Source organism: Lepisosteus oculatus, chromosome 21 (assembly GCF_040954835.1).
Source record: "Lepisosteus oculatus isolate fLepOcu1 chromosome 21, fLepOcu1.hap2, whole genome shotgun sequence".
In the NCBI taxonomy this organism is placed as follows: Eukaryota; Metazoa; Chordata; class Actinopteri; order Semionotiformes; family Lepisosteidae; genus Lepisosteus; species Lepisosteus oculatus.
Window position 1 is genome coordinate 17353585 of NC_090716.1, and position 21756 is coordinate 17375340.

Consider the following 21756-nt stretch of genomic DNA (forward strand, 5'->3'; position numbering starts at 1 on the left):
GGGGTGCTGTCTGTGTGGAGTCTGAATGCTCTGCTCCTGTTCTCATGGGTCCTGTTCCTGGGGTGCTGTCTGTGTGGAGTCTGCATGCTCTGCTCCGTTGTCATGGGTCTGGTTTCCTGGGGTGCTGTCTGTGTTGAGTCTGCGTGCTCTGCCCCTGTTCTCATGGGTTCAGTTTCCTTGGGTGCTGTTTGTGTGGAGTCTGCATGCTCTGCCCCTTGTTCTCATGGGTCTGGTTTCCTGGGGTGCTGTCTGTGTGTAGTCTGCATGCTCTGCCCCCGTTATCATGGGTCTGGTGTCCTGGGGTGCTGTCTGTGTGGAGTCTGCATGCTCTGCCCCTGTTCGCATGGGACTGGTGTGCTGGGGTGCTGTCTGTGTGGAGTCTGCATGCTCTGCCTGTGTTCTCATGGGTCTGGTTCCTGGGGTGCTGTCTGTGTGGAGTCTGCATGCTCTGCCCCTGTTCTCATGGGTCTGGTGTCCTGGGGTGCTGTCTGTGTGGAGTCTGCATGCTCTGCCCCTGTTCTCATGGGTCTGGTTTCCTGGGGTGCTGTCTGTATGGAGTCTGCATACTCTGCCCCTGTTCTCATGGGTCTTGTTCCTGGGGTGCTGTCTGTTTGGAGTTGATTAAAACAGTGACCTCCTTCCTCTACAGATTTTTTTTTTTATTCTGGTGGGATCATCTGCAGACTTGATTCCTTTCACAGCAGTAGATACACAGTTGTTAGCATAGGAGGAGTAAAGAAGAGGTGACAGCAGTGCTGGGGACCCTGGTATCTCTTCCACTGAGGACCCTCTGGCACAACCAGAGGTGTGAAATTGCCTCCATTCTTTGTAAAATTAAAGGTTTCTCTGGACTGCAGTCCCCTCCCGCTTCGCTTTGGATATGCTGTGCTGTTCTCTACAACAGAAGACCCTTTGTTTGGAAGGAATGGGAAGCTAAAAGCAGAGTCACAATCTCTGATGCATCTAATCAAAACAGTAAGTTCTTTAAAACAACTAAAAAAAACTGTCATAAAGTAAAAACGAATTTGCAAGTCAAGGTTCACCACTTAAACCCCCAGGAAAACAAAATCCCCACCTGATCGTATCCCAGTTGAGGAGAAAGCCAGGGCTGCAATGCCAACCAGTCCGTCACTCCAGGTGTCCCGACACACGAGTAAAAACCTTTCCTGTTCATCACCTGTCAGGTTTCAAGTCAGAAGGATGGGCGTCTCCAGGCCGGTCTCTGCAGCTGAGGCTCTGAGGAGCTCCTGACAGACATTAGTGGAGCTTCGCTTTCAACACCACTGTGGTCAGTAAAGGTTTAATATTCTTAAACACTGAGAGCTGGAGTTTCTCTGAATGTTATTTGATCACAGCAGCCATGTTTCATTCACACCAGAACTCACAACACACACTAACAGTGCAAGTTAACGTGACCGTAAAAATACGCATTGTATTACATAATATATTTGTAAAGCAGCCTGAAGGTGCTGATTTCACAGGCATCTGTCTAATGTGCTGTAGAGTGGGCCTGCTGGACGATGGATGGACAAGTCGCCCCTTCCTGCAGATGCCGTACTTTGACACCAGAGGAGTGAAAACATTTGTAGAAAAGTCATTTTCAGATGCGTTGTGTTTTCTTTAGAGAGGGAGTCTTCATTATCCCCAAGGTGGATGTGTTTAACGGCAGCAGGCAATATATAGAAAAGCACACAAACTAACAACACACAGGCACATGCCCAAGAGTCATCTGTTGAGATCACACACTGTATTATTATTATTGAGAGACAGGCTCACTGTCTGTTCCTCAGGCTGGGACAGGAGATCACACACTGTATTATTATTGAGAGACAGGCTCACTCTCTGTTCCTCAGGCTGGGACAGTAGATCACACACTGGATTATTATTATTGAGAGACAGGCTCACTGTCTGTTCCTCAGGCTGGGACAGGAGATCACACACTGTATTATTATTATTGAGAGACAGGCTCACTGTCTGTTCCTCAGGCTGGGACAGGAGATCACACACTGTATTATTATTAGTGAGAGACAGGCTCACTGTCTGTTCCTCAGGCTGGGACAGGAGATCACACACTGTATTATTATTAGTGAGAGACAGGCTCACTGTCTGTTCCTCAGGCTGGGACAGGAGATCACACACTGTATTATTATTAGTGAGAGACAGGCTCACTGTCTGTTCCTCAGGCTGGGACAGGAGATCACACACTGTATTATTATTATTGAGAGACAGGCTCACTGTCTGTTCCTCAGGCTGGGACAGGAGATCACACACTGTATTATTATTATTGAGAGACAGGCTCACTGTTCCTCAGGCTGGGGACAGGAGATCACACACTGTATTATTATTATTATTGAGAGACAGGCTCATTGTCTGTTCCTCAGGCTGGGGACAGGAGATCACACACTGTATTATTATTATTGAGAGACAGGCTCACTGTTCCTCAGGCTGGGACAGGAGATCACACACTGTATTATTTCTCTCCCAGCAGGACTCGACATTGTTCTGATTCTGACAGGTTTGCGATATGATCTGTTTTATTGGTGAATAATGTTCGTCTTGTTCCAGAATATTTCTCACCGTGCGGCAGAAAGTGTATCTCTCTTTCCTTTTTTTCTTTCGGCAATGGGAGCACAGCCTGTCCTCTCTGGACATTCGGGTCTTTGTCAGCAGTTGCTCTGGCCTGATTGTGTCTCTGAACCTGTACTTGACAGGGTCTGTATCTCTTTGCTGTTTCTTAGCCTGGTCAAATATCCAGCTAGTGTTTATTGTGTGGATCGTCTGTTTAGGATTCTGTAGCATTCCAGTTTGGAGGATGTTTTTACTCTTTTGGATGGAGTATCTACAGGCTGTTTGTCCCATTTAGTGTAATCTTGCTCACTGAGGGGATCCCACACTTCACTGCAGTATAGGGTAAAGGGTTCGATTGCACTTTTGAATATTCAGAGCCAATTGTATTTGGGGGACTGATGTTGTAGAGCCTCTTTTTACTGCCATGGAAAGCCCTGTGTGCCTTCTCCTTCAGTGACTTCACTGCCAGGAAAACTCCCAGATGAACTGATTGTCTGTTAGAAGTATGTGTTTCAAAGTGTTGTTGTTCACTGTGAAGTTGTAACTGTTTTCCTGAGATCTGGATCTGTTCTGGGAACCAATGACTCTGGTCTCACGCAGAAGGGCTATCAGTGTCCAGGTCTGACAGTCCTGCTCCAGCAGTGCCAGGCTGTTCTGGGTCCAGATGGGCTGGCAGTGCCCAGGTGTGACAGTCCTGCTCCAGCAGTGCCAGGCTGTTCTGGGTCCAGATGGGCTGGCAGTGCCCAGGTGTGACAGTCCTGCTCCAGTAGTGCCAGGCTCTGCTGTTCTGGGTCCAGATTGACTGGCAGTGCCCAGGTGTGACAGTCCTGCTCCAGCAGTGCCAGGCTCTGCTGTTCTGGGTCCAGATGGGCTGGCAGTGCCAGGCTCTGCTGTTCTGGGTCCAGATGGGCTGGCAGTGCCCAGGTGTGACAGTGCTGCTCCAGCGGTGCCAGGCTCTGCTGTTCTGGGTCCAGATGGGCCATCGGAGCCCAGGTGTGAATGTTATGGGATGTGTGGCGGTTTGGTAGGAAGCCAGTCGGACTCTAATGCAGGACATTGTGCTCAGTAAGGAGGGCCGGTTATCAGATATTCAAGATACGACAGAGTTCCTTCCCCAGATTACTGTTCACACTGAAGCCTCGGTACCTGTTGGGGTCGAGTCTGTCTCCATTCTTACAGACAGGCGTGATCAGTCCTTGATTCCCGGCCTCAGGGAAACAGCCGGCCGTCAGGACAAGGTTGAGGAGTTTGAGCAGGCTTTGCTGCAGGTCTGAGCTGCAGTTGGGTCAGGTGTTGTTGACTGTGTCTTGGCCACAGTTCTTTCATGGTCTGAGAGTTGTCTGTTTGTGTATGTGCTTATCTTCTTTAGGGTGTGCATGTAGTGTCCAACCATCTCACAGTATCTGAGGCGCAGTTCAGAGTGGTGTGGTGTTGTTTTAGTTCTGGTAGTTCTCTTCAGTTGTTTCTGCACTCTGTATCAAAGCATTTGATATTGTTTCTGAGTGTGTTTCATATGAATGTAGTCATTTTGATTTTAAGGCTAGTTTCTCAAAAACATGGTTTAAATTTATGAACGATTTGTTGGTTTGATACAGAGCGTTTTGAAATGTAAGGGATCAAGTAATGGGTTTATTCCCTGCTATAAAGAGACGAAAGAAAACAATGTTTTGGCTGTGGAGCCTTCTTTGAGTTTTGAAATGTAGTTTATTTTGTTTGAAGTTTGTCTTTAGGGCTCTTTGGCATTCGTGGCTGTTTGGAGTCCATCTACGCCTGGTGCAGGTCATGCAGCTGGCTGGGCTGTGTCAGTGTGTCCCTGTGCTGCTGTGTTCTCTTGATCCGAGTGGGGCCTGACAGTGAAGGCACTCTTACAGCACAGTCCACCACACTGATGCCCAGAGCTGAGCTGAGCTGACAGTGAACTTACTTGGAGTAGTTTTGTTTGCACCAGGTGGCAAAATCTTCTCTAGTTGGCCCATGACCCTACACATCTGCCTGCAAGAAACTAATAACAGTTGTCTGCAAATGTGTCTTACTTGACTGGTAATAACGTACAAATTGTATACTGAACAAAGAGAAAGGAAGATAATATAGATCCTTGGGAAGCATTTGTGCAAGAATGCAGCTTGAGACGAAGTATGGTTGACTCTTAGGCCCTGAGTTCTGTCTGTAAGGAAATCAGCAACCAAACTGACAAGATTAAGAGCAGCACCAAAATTAGACAGTGTGGTTGCCAGTAAATATGGTTGCAATACTATGATTTAATTATCTACTTTATAATTTAATTCATCTTTAGTGTCCTGAAGCTAATTTGTTGTTTTCATCAAAACCTTAAACATAAAACATACATGACAATAATAAAATACAACAATGGTACATTACCATTATGCATAATATCATAAGATTAAAATTAAATCAGACAATTAGCTTGTAAAAAGTTCATAACAGTAATTGGATTCCTGCAAGCAATATTTTAATTGTTCAACATCTGAAAGCTTTTAGGTATAAAAGAAGGATCTTCTAATATTTGTTGTGTGAGATTAAGATGTCGCTCTGTTGTATATTTTGAGAATATTGCAAATACCACCAGACAATGTAACATTTTATCATAATTCATCCATCATGAAACTTAAAATAGTTTTCAAATCCACAGTGCACAGGCTTCATTTTCCATAATTCATCACATCTTCCCGTAAAGAAAAGCGCGATATAAGTGAAAGCAATTATTATGAATTCAATAGAAGCAGTAGGAGAAGTGCCCCCTCTGTTGGCCGATCCGTGGAATTAAACTGGAAAAATACATTTTGATTCTTACAGAAATAGTGCAATGGCGCCACCTTGTGGCCATTAAGCAAAATTTCACCTTCAAAACTTTTTAAATTGAAAATACCGTTAACAGAATGTAAGTTTAATAGTTTTTAGTTCTTAAATTTTATTTATTAATAGTTCATTTTAAAAAATATGTAAGCATTATCGAACACAATACAAACAAGAGTACAGATAACATTTCAAGACAAAAGCATCACAGGGATACATATTATAAAATAAATACAAATTATAAAAAGGTGAAACAAATTGAAGTCTGCACCGCTTTCATATTTTTACAATTTGAAACAGTCTGCAGATTCTCCTTTACATCCATATTAAAATGCTCAAACATAGGATTTTTCCCAGACTATTTCATTTTGTGTACATGATAATGTGCCATTCTAATAAAGTTACAAACGATATTTTTGTATCGTTTTCGATGGGGCTGAGATTGAACATGCCATCTATTTCTTCAAAGCAAATATAAATATTGGTCTATTTTTTAATATAATTTGCAACTTAGTCCAGAAAGGTTTAACCATGGGACATAACCAAAATAAATATAGAAAAGTTACTAATGTCACAATAAAACACATTTATCACTTATCTCAATTTTAAATCGCTGGACAACAAGGGTCTCAACAGGGTAAGTATGATTAATTATTTTGTATGAAACCTCCTTAACCTTATTAGTTATACAATATTTATTCGGCAGCATCCACATTTGCTTTTCCAATCAACCCATTTTACAAATGAGGAATTCCAATATACTGTAACAGCAAGGATATTGTCATCTTGCAACAGAGATCTTAATTTATTACATCCACAAATATTCATATAATTGTTTAGTCTCCAAGTAACGCTCCTAGATTTTTTTCAAGACTAACTATGAGCTGGACTTTAGTTTGTAAAAATACTCTTCACCTAATTGTTAGAATTGAGGAGAAGCTTACGGGGATCTTTAAAACTTATAAACATGTAGCCCGTTAACTATGTTGAATTACAAAGTGTCTATTTCTGCTCATCATAAGCGTCTGCAATTTAATTTTCAGCAGAGTGTATTTGATGAAAAATGTAATCAAACAAAAACTGATTTGCAGCTCACAGTGCAGCTCTTAAAACACTCTTCACACTTTAAAAGCGTCAGAATCGAGGAGAAGCTCACAGGTGTACTTAAAACTTATACACATGTAGCCTGTCAACTATATTGAATTAACAGGATCTCTGGAACATCAGCATGTCATGCGATTGAGTTTATCTGGGAGAAGGATCTGGCTGAACAGCGGAATAGGGTCTGGAAAGATGTACTGTACACAGTGTCTATTTCTGTACATCATCAACTTAAGCAATTTAATTTTCTGCACAGAGTGCATTTGATGTGTGGGAAACAGTCTAATGCAGCCATCTGTAACAGACTTGTGCTTGTGTTGGAAAGAGGAGAGCTGTCTGTTTTTCATGTAGGATTTGGAAATGCTCCCGGTTAGTGCAATATCGGTTTATGGTATTAAAAACTTTCAAGTTTAAATGCAGTGGTCACCTCTTAGGATCCCAAGAGCTTTTGATCTCTTTAACTAGTTTCCAGGAAATTCAAGAAAAGATAATTACCTGAATTTGTGCAAAAAGTGGAAAAATATAAGGAAGAAGGAATATGGGATAAATTAAACTTTAACATCCACTTAGTGATTCATTGTCTCGTGTGGCTGGTATAAGAGACGCACTGAAATTGATTGCAAAAAGGATTTGTAAGTTGGTGATGAAACAGTACCAATTATTTTTCAGGTACATACATTTCTGAATTATGTGTAGTAAGATGCTACATATGTTCTATCAGTCGGTGGTAGCGAGTGCCATTTTCTACGCAGTGGTGTGCTGGGGCTCTGGGATTAGAGCAGTGGATTCTAAAAGGCTGAACAAGCTCATCAGAAGAGCAAGCTCTGTCATTGGGTCTGACCTGGACCCCTTGGAGGTAGTGGCTGAGAGGAGAATGATGTCCAAAATGGAGGCCATCATGGACAACTTCTCCCATCCCCTCTATGACAGGCTTGCAGAAATGAAGAGCACGTTCAGCAATAGACTGATTCATCCACGGTGCAACAGGGAGCGCTACAGGAGGTCGTTCTTGCCTTCTGCCATAAGACTGTACAACACATCTACCTTGCGTCTGGGCAGAGGCAACATTGACAGTGATCTGTTCTCTTTCTTTTTCCCCGTTTACAACGGTTTTTTGTGCAATATATGCCAGGGACCTGTGCATTACATCTATATTTATATTCAGATGTGTGATACGATTTTTCTGTGTACTGTTCTGTTCTAGTTTGTTCTTTCTGTGTCCGGACTGTGAGTAACTCTTGTATTGTATTGTATGTATTGTACTATTATTATGTAATTCGTTACACTGTGGCTGTGTTGTCTGTGTTAAGCTGCTGTTGCACTGCAATTTCCCTCACGGGATCAATAAAGTATCTATCTATCTAAAGCCATCTGAGGTTCTCCTGAGGAACACGATTGTGCTGTTCCATTACTGTCCTCAGTGTCATATTTATTTTTTTATTGTTCTTCTACACACTTCAGGACTAATTCTGGTTGTACATAGTGCATGATTTAAAGTCCAGAACTTTGTTCATTGGTTGTGCTCTTTTGCATGTGAAACCTGCCTACTTGTGTCCATCTTTAATGAAACAAGAAGGCACAGCCAGGTCTTGACTTAATTTTTATTGTGCTGATTTGTAGCCTCAGTCCTGCAGAACTAAGTAGAACAGTACAGGGGGAGAGCTGCTCCTTTCGGAATAACCTTCCCAGGATTTTACAGTGGCACAAGTAGGCAAACTTGTTTGAACAGGAAAAATTGTCTTTTTGGGTGGTGCAGGCAGGCCATGATGGTGATTATCCAAGTTACTCTTGGAAATACTATGATGCCTTTTTTCAGACCCTTTTAATGCCTGTTTGTGCCAAAATGCTTTCCCACTGGTGTGTAGTCCTGATGGTCCCAGGAGGTCAGTGAGCATAGTACCTTCTGTTCCAGAGATGATACCTTCAAGTTTAAAGACAAAACTGCAGTTAAAACTCTTATCTAACTTTCACACTCTTGATAATTCAATTGGACTTGTAAACATATTTTTCTTGTAACCTTGTATAACACACCTTAAGACTGAGTACCACCTACAGTGGTAGCATGTTTATTGGTTTTAAACATGTCTAGGGGATCAAGGCTGAGGAGAAGGAAGAGTTGAGGGGTGGATAAACACCAGATAAACTGGGAGTGTTTGTTACAGATTTCACAGGAATTTTACTGCATTACCTCCAAACAACAAGGCAAAAATGTCCTACAATATTCTGTCATCTTACTAGTTATAGATCCTTCAGCATGAGCTAATGCCTTCTGGTTTTACCATGGTATAGCAGGATGTGTGAATGAAGCATCCAGCTGTATTTTCATGGCTTTGCTCTAAAACCACAGCTACTGCCCAGGGTTCTCAGTAAAGTCTCACCCCAGTCACTTTGAGCAGAAGTGAAGCCTCTGGAACCTCAAATTTTGGACAATCACTTCAATTTTTTTAAATCAGTTTCTGCATAGTCCAAGTCTAGCAATTATAATTTGGACCTTATTAACAACAGTAATTTCTTTAGCCAGTCCTAGTGCTCATTAAGAGATTTGTCTTATGGTTGAGTAGGCAGTGAGGATCATGATAGCTCACTCAATACTCTTCTTCCACTGTTCATTCTGGTTTACTTGTGAGTCTGTTGGTTGAGACCTGCTAATTTTATTGGATGGTTTACATTGACGTAAGAATGAAATGTGCCTGCACTAGAGGAGCCCTGGGATCCTAGAGGATGAAGGCTGCCTCCCAACGTAGATTGGAAACTCAGGCAAGAGAACCAGCAGAAAATAGGCCAGAGCTCCAGGGCGAAGGCCAGGAACCACAGTGCAGACGGAGTGCAGGTTTGGAACTGGGAGCTGTAGTGCAGAGTGAAGGCCTGGAGAAAGAGCAAACTGGAACAGTAGATGCAGTGTAGAGTGATATTGCCAAGTTAAAATTGAACCCAGGCTTGAATACGTGAGGAACTCTGTTGTACCTTAATTTTTACAGTCATCCACTTTTGTATATTTTGTTTGCTTTTTACATAAGCTATCGCACATAATATTTTTAATTAAGCTTTAATGCAAACACACTCTTTAATTGTATGTTTAAAATTCACAATATGTATAAATACATTACTTCTCTCTGAAAAAAGGTAACCTACTTACATCTAGCATTTTCAAATTTCATGGTGCAAAACCTACCGCTATCAGAAAACAACTTAAACTTGATAGGTTAGTCTAGTCATGAACATTCTGAGCAAAACCATTTCTCCTGTATTTTAAGGAAGGTTGTGTGGGACTGGGCAAAAGAGAACAGTGGAAGAAGGTACATTTTAATATGTAAGTGGAGTTGAGTATTTTTTCCCCCCAATTGCTTTCTCATACTTTTTTGTACTCTGAAGACAAACATTTGAGGTAAAGCAGTTGCCACATTGTCAACGATTGGTTGAGCTCTGTGGGCTTTGCCCTAGCTTTTGAAATCACTTCCACAAAAAAAAATCACTTTTCTTCCACCCAATAGGTACAGGAGATCTAAATTAAACTGCAGTAATTAAACTGGGTCTCAATTCCTCCTTACTGATGTCAGCCTTCATTGAGGTGCACATGTGAAGCTGCTACAGATCCAGAAGACGATATTGATCTTGGCCACCTTGTGGATTTTGTAAAGAGTAGTGAGATTCTGCTAAGGTCAGACTGGAAAGGCAATGGAAAAGCTTCATTTCTAAAACAGTCAGTTAACTATATAAACAAAACAAACATTTAACCAATGATAGTTACCATTTTAAAGGACTGATGGCTTGTTTCAGCATAGGCAGGCAGTTAAACTCCAGATTATATCCTGGAAAGACATGGGTGTGAACTTCTACTTGACACTTAATCTCATCTGGCAACGCCACCACATGCTGGTTGTAGTTGCAGGTAGTAGGTATGTATTACTAGTACCACAGCAGCTAAAAAATCATGTTTTAAACTAGTAAGTGCTTGAGGAGGAAGCTGTCCACATTTTTTGGTTGTAAAGGAACAAGAAAGAGTTAATTGCAAAGTGAACAATAGATTGGTTTCCACTGCTGAGCCTTAAAACCGGAAGATAATTTTAATATTGCCTATAGAGCACTATTCCAGTAGGAATGTGTCCAGCGTTCACCTCCACTTCCCCCCCAGTTTAATTGCAGTACTGAGCCCTTGGATTAACACTTGCAGTGTTACATGCTGCACCCAAGTAAGATGGTAAGATTTATAACTTTTATAAACCTAGAATAGTACACTTGCCTATGGAAAAAAAGACAATAGTAACAGATTAAAAAACTACACCATTGATGAATCAATCACTTAAAATGCCATTATAGTTCAAAACTTGACAAACTAGTATGTGTTGTAAACCGTATGACACAGTTATAACCTGTGCAGTTCAATCTGTGATTCAGGGAAACTAGTACATTTACTCACCTTTTCCATGCTCTACACGAGATGCAAGTGTTAGTAAAGAACAGTGTGCACCAGGAAGAAAGCTCTGCATCACGTTTTGCAAAAATGACAGAAGCACTGAAGATGAACCACCTCCCAGGGTTTGATGCTGTACATGAGGTAAGGAAAAGGGATACTATTGATAGGCCATTTGAAGTTTAGTAGTCAAAGCCATAGTCTATCCTTCTCAAGGGTAGAGGTACACAGCTTTTGTGTAATCACATAAGCATATTACCCAGCCCTTTATTGAAAGAACCCAAGGCATCTGCCTCCGTGATGTGGCTAAGCACTGTTTGGGACTCCCACAATGGCAGGAGTACAGCACCTCCTGTTCTCAGGATCACACTTCACAGGGGTCCACGGGTCCTCCTTCCCAAACCCTGGTTCATTCCAGCTGGGAAATGAAGGACAAGGACAGCAGCTCTGGTTAACACTGCTCATTAGGTGCCAATTCTTAAAAAAACATGGAAAACCTGAAGAGTAAGTTTGTCAGGCCAAGACGGGGTATCTATGCTCTATAGCAGTAGTTCCAAGTCTTGGTGACCTGCACACCTTTGGGACTTTATTTAACTTACAATATATTACTTTAAATCTCCAACATGAGTAAGAACAGGGAACAAACCAAAGTCAATGAAGGGTTTGATTGTGTAACTAAGGGCTGAGCTGAAACAAGGTCACCAGGAACAGGATTGGGAACCACTTCTCTAGAGTTAAGAGCCACTGGAATTGTTTCCCAAGATTCAGGAAAAGTTATTTTCAATAAACTGGGAAACCCTCACTTTGGTGGGCAGGTGGAAAGTGTCATAGCTTAACAGAAGAATTCCACATGAAGGAAAATGGACACTGCTACAGTGTACCTACCCAGCTCACAGTATCCTGACCTTTCCATCAGGAACAGGCACTCCAGTCAGTTTACTAGAACCAGCCAAGTGAACGAATCTAAGAGCCCCCACTCATTAAAAAAGTCAACTAGAGAAAAACGGCACTTGACAAAGAGGCTTGTCCCAAAAACAGCCAGATGTCACCACTTTATAAATGCTGAATGAACACAGGAGCAGTGACTTTTTACACCTTAAGCTGGGCTGGCACCTCCACAAGAAACCTGAGTAAAACCAGTTTTCCAAGCAAAAAAAGCCAAAATCAATTGGAAACAAAAAGAAGGCTTCACAGTTGAAATGTGTTTTCTTTCTTCTCTTTTCAGCATGGAATATGCATATTACTTGTTCCTTTCCAGACTGCGCATGCTGATGCAGGTACCCACCTACAATATCAATAGTCCACCAGAAATGGCTTCATGCAGCTCAGCTGCTTTCTACCAGGTAATCAAGAAAAGTATACTAGTTATATTTTACCTATGAAATATAATTATTATACTATTATAGGAATGCAAACTAAATGGTCATAATCAAGTGTTTGATAAAACAACCTTGTAAAAACTCATTTAAATCAATATTTAGCAACAATACAAACACTTGCTGCTCCAGTCCAGGAGTGGTAGTCCCCTTTAACCCCAGAAAGTGAAAAGCCAACTAGTTCAGCCCTGTAAACTTAAAGCAAATCTCAAGAACATATTCTACCCCACAGAGCAGCCTGTACTCACCCCTGTTCTGAACCACTGAATGGAAACAGGAGCAAAGGGAGTCCTCTGTTTTATACCCTGAGCAGGGCTGGCACCTCCCCCATGGAATGTAGCAAAAACAGAGGAGCAAAGCATCCACAGGTGACAGTCGTAGTGGCTGTGAAACAGGTTTAACCCACAGTTAAAAGGGATGTTCCTTAATGTCTTTTTATAGGACCATACATGTGATAAGGATTTAATTGTACTTGTGTATATAACAAATAAACTGAACTGAATAAAAAAACAGCCTTGTAAACACACACATATGTAGGAGAGATGAGTTTCTAGTCATCTGCAGATATAAATGTGAAATTTAAGAGCCCAACCATCTTATTGTACTCCCACCATGTTCATTTGTCATATAAATTAACTTTTTTAATTAATGTTTTTTTTTCCTCAGGAGTGTAGGAGTGTTATTTTTTCTTGTGTTTTTTTTCTGTGTGATTAGTGATGGTTTTGACCAAATAAAATGTTATGTTAAGTTAATATCAAGGTTGCAGTTATGTTTTGTTACACAACCAAACATGTTGTGTTTATATATGTGATATACAGTGTGGATATATATACACTTTGAACATTTGAAATTATATTAAGGACATTTTAAGGATCTTGAATAATTTGCAGTTTGGCTTCAAGTCACTTTTCACCATTTATGAGTGAAATTTGAAGGGATAAAAAGGTGGTTTAATCACTAAGAAACTGCAACTAATTGAATAACAGGAGCAGGGTGCTATTTAACAAGTGTTCTTGGTAGTCATTTGGAAATTAATTTGGCTTTGGGATGAGAGATCAATAGGTTAGCTGGCTAATGCTTGTTTGGTCGTTGGAAGCAGGTGTGTGTTGTATTAGGAGCGGTGGGGGGTTTGGTAGTGGCCCTTTGAGGAGCCGTTGGGATTGGCCCCTGGTGAATTAGCTACAGCCGTGAGGTCATCGTGAGGCTTATAACAAGGCAGCCCAGGAGGGTGGGTGTCTGGCTCTCTTTGTCTCTTACTACAGCAGGTAAAAGAGAGGCTTTATGTTATTAGAGTGGTGGTTGTTAGTTTTTAATGTCATTATTATATAAGGTAAATTATTTTGCTATGCTTTTTTTAACCAGGAGTTGTTGAAGAATTGTAAAGCTTTTGCAAAGATGTGTTTTTAAAATTTTTAAGAAGTGTCAATACTTGAGTATGGAGTGAAGTTAAGATTAGTGTGAAGTCTCTATTTGCTTTTGGTTTAGACAATTTTTAGTTTTCCCCAACACTTATACATTTTGTTTTAGTGTATAAAACTCTTGTTGGTAAATACTGTGATCTCTTCTCTAGAGCTCAAACCGGCAACAGGAAAGGCTTTATATCCTGACTTGACAGTTTCACTGGGACATCAGGGAAGACCCTTCTCTGTCCAACATGCTGGTGTTCCAGTCTCTGCTGGACTGTAGAAAACTGGAGATGCAGGTCAGTGTGGGGTGAGCTCTTAAGGCTGGGAGAAGTCTGTATGGCACTTGTTCTGGTCCCCTCTCTGTGGCAGTGGGGTGGCCATCAGTGTTTTGCTGCCCTTGTCTCCTTCAGGTGCTGTTCTGAGAGGCAGATGGTGACAATGAGCACATTCACTTGAGAGAGGATGCTGGTGGAGTTTCCAGATGAGATTTTGTTGGAACGGTGTGTGGAAACTGCACAGACCAGCTTTTTATAAGGCTGTTCAGCAGTGGTTCTGATTGTCTGTGAGTTAAACTACACTGCAGTACTCAGAGCTTCTCAATGCACAGTATGGAGACACCGCTTGGAGAATTGTTCAGAGGAAGCTCACTGGCTGGATAAAAGGATACCCACTGTGTGACCTGTTGATGCCCACCTGTGCATATTGAAGTCTTGTGGTTTTAACAGTGGAAGGTGAAGAGGTGCTGCAAGCAATCCTTGAATATTCTGGATGCCCATGGATCTTGAGCAGTTGTAAAGGTAGTGTCTATGAGGAGGTGAGTTTCACTCTTGTATCCTGTTTTTTTTTATTTATTTATTTTTACCCTTAAGAATTGGCTTAGTTTTGGAAGACTTCTGGTGATTTTTCTATCATGTTTGAGTGTTGGTTTAATTCGAGCTGTAGGTTTTCTTATCTTCTGGGTGCTGTACTATATACTGACATGTATAGTACTAAACTGGTACTGTAGACAATGAGTAAAAATTCTTACTGTTTCAAAGTGAAGAGGATCAAATCTAAATCTCTACTTCAGGTTCTGCTGTTGGAAGGGTTGACCAGGCCTTTTCTCCCAGAGGGATGACCTTTATTTGCCAGGAATGTGCAGATGTGGCACACTGTAGACTGGTTGCTTTCTCTTCAGTGAAGATCTGCTTGAGGAGTTCTTAGTTACGAAACCAAGACAACAGCTGTTAGGGGACCCTGTCAGAGCTGCTCAGTGAGTTCTCTACCACCTAGGAGTAGAGACCGGGTTGACTGTGTGTGGGGCAGCTCTGGGCTTGACATTGCTTGATCCTCCTTCAAAGGTAGGAGTGGCTTTCTGTTCTGACTGCCACTCTGCACACCAGCCTTGGGGTGGCTGTTTCTAGGAGCACCTGAGCCACCTGGCTGGTTGAGCTATAACTGACTGTTCCAGGCAGGAGGGGTCTCTGATTTTACAGCCTTTGTTTAGTTGTAGTTGCTGGGGTTCTTTGTGTCTTCTAACTTAAATGAAGTGGTAAATTAGGAATGGAAGTCCAATACTGAAAGTGTTGTGCAAGCACAGGGAAAGATCTGGCTAAATTATTTTGCTAAGGGTACCAGTGGAAAATGGAGATTCACAGTATGTGAGATTTATTTCATGGGTGCACACATGTAAATAAATCTAACATTGACTGAAATTCTGAACTGAATTAAATTAAAAAATGGGGAAACCTATGCTCTAGTCTAGTGTAAGGTGGACTTCCTGATTTAGCCCAGTGAGGCTGTATTTTTCCCCATTATCTGCACTAAAAGCCATGCTGTCAGAGGTTTAGTGCAGAAAGGGGAGGTATGAGTTTCTAGGTGACTGAAGTGGTATGTATTCTCTTGTGAGAAGGGAGAGAGCAGTATGGAAACTTACTTGTGCTGGAGGACTTCATTGTTTGTGCTCCTGTTTAAACTGGCTTTATACTGCATATTTTTCCCTTGGCTCCTGTGTATTGACCTGTGACCATACAAGATACTATGGTAGTAAACTATTTCTATTTTTACACCTCTTAGAACATTTGAATGACTTGATTAGGGAATGTTAAGCTTAGTTTTACCAATGGCTTGTTCTGCATATGTACAAGCTGTAATCTCCCTAATGGTATAGAGCATGCTGTAGCTGGAAGGCTGAAATCAACTTTAAGTGTTAAAACTCAAACCGTTCCCCTCTTATGGAGCTCCAGTCAAGGCTGCTGCTGTTGGTACTGAAGATTGTTAGTGTTTTTGGTTTTGTACTGCTGTGGAACCTAATTATTTTTTTTTTTTGGGGGGGGGGGGGGGGGGGACTTTTTGCTCTTTTTGTAGTAAATGCGAACTTACTGCACCTCTTTCATTGTGTGTTGAGGCATTTTCTTAAAGCATTGTCCACCACTATTTGTTTGGGTATACAACATTGAAATGTCTGTCAATTCTCTGTACTGTAAACTTGTTACTGTTTTTATGTAGAAGTACTGGTAGTTTTATTTAGGTGTGCATTAGATGTACTTGTATGTACCCTATGTCCAGATGGGAAAAATATCTTCCATTAACTATTTTTCCCCTTTACTTTAGGAATGTTAGTCTTCTGTAAATTGACCTAAAGATCTGAGTATTTGTGTGGCACAGGGAAGCAAGTTGAAGAATTCTAATCTCTTGCCTCAGAAGCTTGCAAGCTAATGTCAAGGAAGAGAAGCAAGGGCATCTATGTCCTGGGTGAGCAGGACAAGGATTTGTTTTTTTTTCTTTCAGCCAGTAAGGATCCAGCATTGAGGGTTAGGATCCGTGATCCATCGGGATTGGGGTGGAGTTGAGTTGGATGCACTGAATTTGATTCATTGTTTTTGTTGTTGTTTGGTGCTACATGTTTATTCTAGTGAGCTGTTGACAACCATTAATGAATATTGCAAAAGGATCCAGTTTCCCTGGACGTCTGCCGTGTCAAAGGAAGAATGTTGAGGAAGCGGAAGGCTGTGTCTATTTCAACTATTGCCTGAATCCCTGACCTTGGCTGCTCTGTGATGGGCAGTTTGCAGGAAATACTGGTCAGTAATCCAGTCAGCCAGAGTCTTTAATGCTGATCCAATTATTGCTCTTAACTCAAGTGCACTCTTGTGGCCAAGGTAAAGGTGAGTTTGAAGGTACATAGAGGGGAGGTGTAGGTCAAGATCTTTTGGTGTGGATTGTTAATTGATTTTAGTACAATGATCAGTGTTCCCCAATCCCTGGCAAGATGAATCCACAGTGTGGAGAAACAAGATTGGTGAATCCTGTTCAGAGGGAGCTCACTGGCTGGCTAAAAGGATACCAGCTTTGTGACCTGTTGTCCATTTGTGAGTATGGAAGTCCTGTGCTTTGAACAGTGGGGAAAGTGAAGAGGTGTAAGCTGTCCTCAAGTTTCCTGGATGCCCATGGATCTTGGAGATGGAAGGGTAGTGTCTAGAAAGACACTGTGCCTGGAGACAAGGTGGGTTTCACTCACCCAACCCCTCCCCCCCCCCCCTCTTGGATATCTTCTGGTGGCAAATGACATGGTTTTTAATGTGTTAAACCTTTTTGGCTTTCTTTCTGGGTTTGTTCCCTGCTTGGTTGAAGCTCTCCTACACAGTCATGCACTGGACTGGCTGCCATTCTGACTCAAAGACTGAATTACTGCATTGTATGTGATTTTATTTCATGGGTGCACACATGTAAGTAAATCACATTGGATACACTGCAGTACAACTGTGACTTGGCACACTGCAGACTCCTTACTGGTTGAGGCTCTGAGGAGATGGCATGTCAGCCAGGTTCTCTTGATGGGTGTTGGCACAGGAACTGCTCTCTTCAAGGGAGAGGAACTGCACTGGATCTTTTCCTTGTGGAAAGAGCCCTGGACTGGGGGGGGTTTCTCTGCTCTCTACATTGTTTCCCTGTTAGCTTGTCCTGGGCAGGTGCTATACTGAACATTTTGCAAGTTCAGCGAATTCCTGGATTTGGGGTTGAGCCATATAGTGGTAGGAGATGTGAGCTTAAGGCGAATGGACACCTCCTGCTTGAATCTTTTGGTTTTACATGCATTGTATCAGTTTAAAACTGGTTTGAATCAAGTGGGTAGTGCTGTGCTTGCTCCAGATAAGGAATTTTTCAGACTTAAGACCTCTGCCTTAAAGTCTCTTGCTCAGCAGTTTCCATGCTAGTTCTTGGGACCATAAAGTGCTGCATGTAATTAAGTCATATGCAAAGAATTGTCTGGACTGGTTAATTCTGCTTTACTTCAAGTATGTTTCAGATATCATACCTTTCTCTAGTCTTCCCAAGCTGAACACATGGTTAAGTAATTTTGTTCCTCCAGTCTTGTCTTATTTTAAATAAAGGTTAATTTCCTTTTTAGTTTGAGATAACTAATGGATTAATAGTGGTGGGAAAGTTCTCTATGGTTGATTGTAATCCATTAATTATCCAAATCTCATCTGATTAACAGATGAGGTGGTAAGTGCTAGTTTAGTCATTGGAAGCAGTTGTGTTGAATTGGAAACAATGGAGGTGGGACACTGAGCACAGGTTGGGATTGGCTCCTGTTAATCGCCCTGATGAGTTTTATAAGGCAGCCCTGGAGCCAGTGTGTTCCCAGCTGCAGCAGGTGAATGATGCTCCTGTGATTTGTGGTGGTTTTTTACTTTTAAAATGTTAGTATTACTGTGGTAGGTAATAGTAATAGCTTCTTTTGAGGTTTTAATTTTTTTCTAGGTTTTTTTTTTGCAAGCCAGTGTAATCAGATTTACTGTAGCCCTGAGCTTTATTGGATGAAAATCAAGTGTTTTGTTTTAGTGATCATTGATCCTTTTACGTGGTGAATTAACTAATTGTATGGATAAAGCTGAGGTGATGCATCTGCTCAATTTTTTTTTATCGGCTTAAATTTGTTAGGACTCACAGACTGTAAACCAATCATCCCACTGCCTGAAATTCCTGACCCTAACCTATAACCTGCACCTTCAATGCTGACCTGATCATTGATCCTAACCCAATCAGTGCACCCATGTGGCTAAGGTAAAGGTGAGTTGCAAGTCAAACTTTTTGTGCATTTGGTCAGCAGTGATGTGCTTCCCGGTCCCTGGCCAGCTGTATGCACAGTGTGGAGTGACAGGCCTGGAGAATCCTGCTTCGAGGAAGCTCACTGGCTGGCTGAAAAGATGCTAGCTGCGTGACCTGTTGATGCCCTACCGTGAGTATAAAGTGCAGAACTTTAAAACGGGAGAGCGAAGACATGCTGCAAGCTGTCCTTACATTTCCTGGATGCCCATGTATCTTGGAGCAGGTGCACTACCCAGAGCAGAGGTGAGTTTCACTCTTCTCCTGTCTTCCCTAATCCAAACCAAATTTGATGCTCTAACCATTTAGTATTGGTGAGTGAGCTTCTCTTTCAGATATCTTTCATGTTGCTTAGTCCAAATTGATCAAACGACCCCCTCACTTGTAAGAATTTTTACAATGGAGGAAAAGGTACTTTTGGTGTAGGCTTAGTGTTAAACTCTTGAACCTCATTGCAACATGCTATCCACTTAGAAATGAGGTGTAATTTTGGATTTGTCTTGTCTCTTTTGGGTGATGTTTGCTCCTTGATTGGGTGAGGCACTGACGTGCACTTGACTGGCTGTCATTCTGGCTCTCAAAGACTAAATTAGTGCTTTGTATGTGATTTATTTCATGGGTGCACACATGTAAATAAATCACTTTGGTTCAATTGTGACCTGATGGATCGGACTCCTTACTGGTTACAACTCTGAGGAGACAGCATGTCAGCCAGGTTCTCTTGATGGGTGTTTGCACAGGAACTGCACTTGCTCCCCTGTGGCACGACAGTGGACTGGAGGGTTTCCTTTGTTTTCTGCAGGGTGTTGTCCTGTTGGTTTGACTTGGACCCTGTTGGTAGTGAAAATGCGGACTTGACTGTTTCTAAGAAAGGAAGAGGACTTGGGTTAAATCCTTCTCTCCATTTCAAGCTCTCTGCTGCCAGTAGGGATGAGAAGGCTTGTGCTCCTGAGGGAAGACCTTTCATCACCAGGAGTGGAGCGCAGATGGGGCCGGTCTCTTTCTATGAAGGTCTACTGGAGGAGTGGGGAGCTTGTTCCAAGTCTGAATGTCATTGATAACATCAGAGGATTCAGGTTTGACTACAATGTGTACACTAGCTACATGTGGAACATTTTCATTGGGTACAGTACATATACCTGGGTTCACGTACAATTGTGTAGACTGTTGTATGGGGTATATTTGTGTACTGGGCAGATGGCTTTTGGCATGGGACATAGTGTTGTATGACAAACTCTTGGCTACTTCTAGTTTGTACTTGAAGTTGAAAGACCCTGTAATCAGGATCAGAGATGCAGGACAATCTGAAAGCCAAGCATTCTTTAGTTTACTGCATGGAAAACTGAATATTTTGAGAATCTTTGATTTTGCAACTAATTTTAACTGTAGCAATCTGTTGGGCATCTTCAGTATTCAAGCCAGTGTTGTGATGCAAGATAATGATGTTGAAATACTTTTTTTACACTGTGTATTCCAATGAGCAGGTGACAGCTGTCAGACTGAGAACGGGGGAGTAGGAAGCATTACTGCTGGTGAACTTGGGCTGCGCCGAGTGAACAATGTGAGCTGAAGGTAAGCAAAGGAGAGATTCAGGTCAGTGTGAGGAGAGCTTTTAAAGTTGGGAGCAGCCTACACAGCACAACCTGGTCCCCTCTGTGTGGAGGATGGGAGTGGTTAGTTCTGTTTCTTTTACAGTTGGGGCACGTGGCAGTGGTTGAAGACAAGATGCTCCTAGTCTCAAGAGAAGAGTGTCTTGGTCTCTGGAATGTTTCTGTGATTTAGGGTGGAATGCTGTGATTTGTGCTCCCCAGTCCCTGTCCACCTGAATGCAAAGAGTGCTGATGGACGCCTTGTTTGGAGATGAGCTTCCATTGGATAGTATTGGCCGTCCGAAAGGATATCGGGAGTGTTCTGTGAGTATTAAACGCGTGGGAAGGTTGTGCAGAACATTGTCTAATCATTGGTGAGTTTTGGCATTTTGCACCTTGTGACTGGTTCTCTACACTTTCCCAAATCAAAGATGACTGAAATATCAAACTATAGTGTTTGATTAAAAGCATCTTTATATGGAGTCAGGTGTGAGTGTCTTGCTAGCAAATTCCAAATGCAATGCCTTTTCACTTTTGTACTAGGCTTAGTTTTGGGATTCACTGGGCAAGTTTAGCTTCCTGTTGAACTGTGGGTTTCTTTATTGTAGGCTTTTGTTTTGATGTTTCTTGCTTAAGCAGTTGTAGCACCAGCAGCCTCCTCCTCTTGGAGACTCCTTGGAGATGTTTTCAAACAGTGAAATACCATGTCTGAGACCCAGTCAGATCAGTGAGTTCCTTACCACTCAAGAGTAGATTGGGGAGGTTGTGTGGGGCAGCTGTGGGCTTGACACCACTTGAGCAGCTTTCTTTTCCGACTGCTGCTCTACACATCAGCCTTTTGATGGTTGTTCCCAGGAGCAGCTGAGCCACCTGGCTGATTGAGCCAAAGTTGACTTTGTTCCAGGTAAGAGGGGACTCTGATTATGTAGCCTGGAGCTGCTGGGGTTCTTTTTTTTTTTTTTTTTGCCTTAATGGTAAAGTGTCACTGTAGCATAAGTACTGGTTAATCAGGGGACGGAAGTCAAATACTGAAAGTGTTGTGCAAGCACTGGGGAGGATTTGGCAAAATTGTTTATGGCATGACTGGGAAATTGGAGAATTGTCAGTATGTAAGATTTATTTCATGGGTGCACACATGTAACTAAATCTTACATTTGAAATTTTAGAAGTGAATTAAGTAAATTAAAGGGGGAACTAAGAGTATGGTGTCTTCCTGATTACCCAGTGAGACTATTCTGTGAATGTCCGGCACAGTCCTGTCAGAGGTTTAGTGCACAAAGGGGAGTGAGTTTCCAGCTGATTAGAAGTGGTTGTGTACTGTGCCTTGTGAGGGAGAGAGCTACATGAAGACTGTTGGACTTTCTTATACTGGATGTGTACTTTAACCATGAGCACAAACC

General features: G+C 42.0%; 2 long non-coding RNA genes across 14 annotated transcripts in view; one reads left to right on the forward strand and one right to left on the reverse strand.

The window, feature by feature from the left end:
- The first annotated feature begins 673 nt into the window (after positions 1-673).
- The window catches only part of LOC138224419 (uncharacterized), a 29896-nt gene continuing 8813 nt past the window's right edge, over positions 674-21756 (forward strand). For 3 of the 11 annotated variants that reach the window (XR_011182898.1, XR_011182903.1, XR_011182902.1), the window contains exons 1-11: positions 674-975; positions 1185-1288; positions 12120-12237; positions 13841-13972; positions 14087-14490; positions 16269-16409; positions 16571-16738; positions 18772-18900; positions 19679-19843; positions 20252-20339; positions 20579-21260. This is a non-coding gene — a long non-coding RNA (uncharacterized lncRNA). The other 8 variants (XR_011182905.1, XR_011182904.1, XR_011182906.1 and 5 more) reach the window with 8 other exon arrangements.
- LOC138224418 (uncharacterized) lies at positions 8317-12620 on the reverse strand. 3 transcript variants are annotated; one of them, XR_011182895.1, is made up of 6 exons: positions 12519-12535; positions 12180-12230; positions 11154-11312; positions 10901-11027; positions 10232-10292; positions 8317-8404 (listed from the first exon to the last, which is right to left on the reverse strand). It is a non-coding gene; the product is annotated as an uncharacterized lncRNA (long non-coding RNA). The 3 variants fall into 3 exon arrangements; XR_011182896.1 differs by lacking the exon at positions 12180-12230 and having other exon boundaries at positions 12519-12620; XR_011182897.1 differs by lacking the exons at positions 12180-12230; positions 12519-12535 and adding an exon at positions 11780-11869.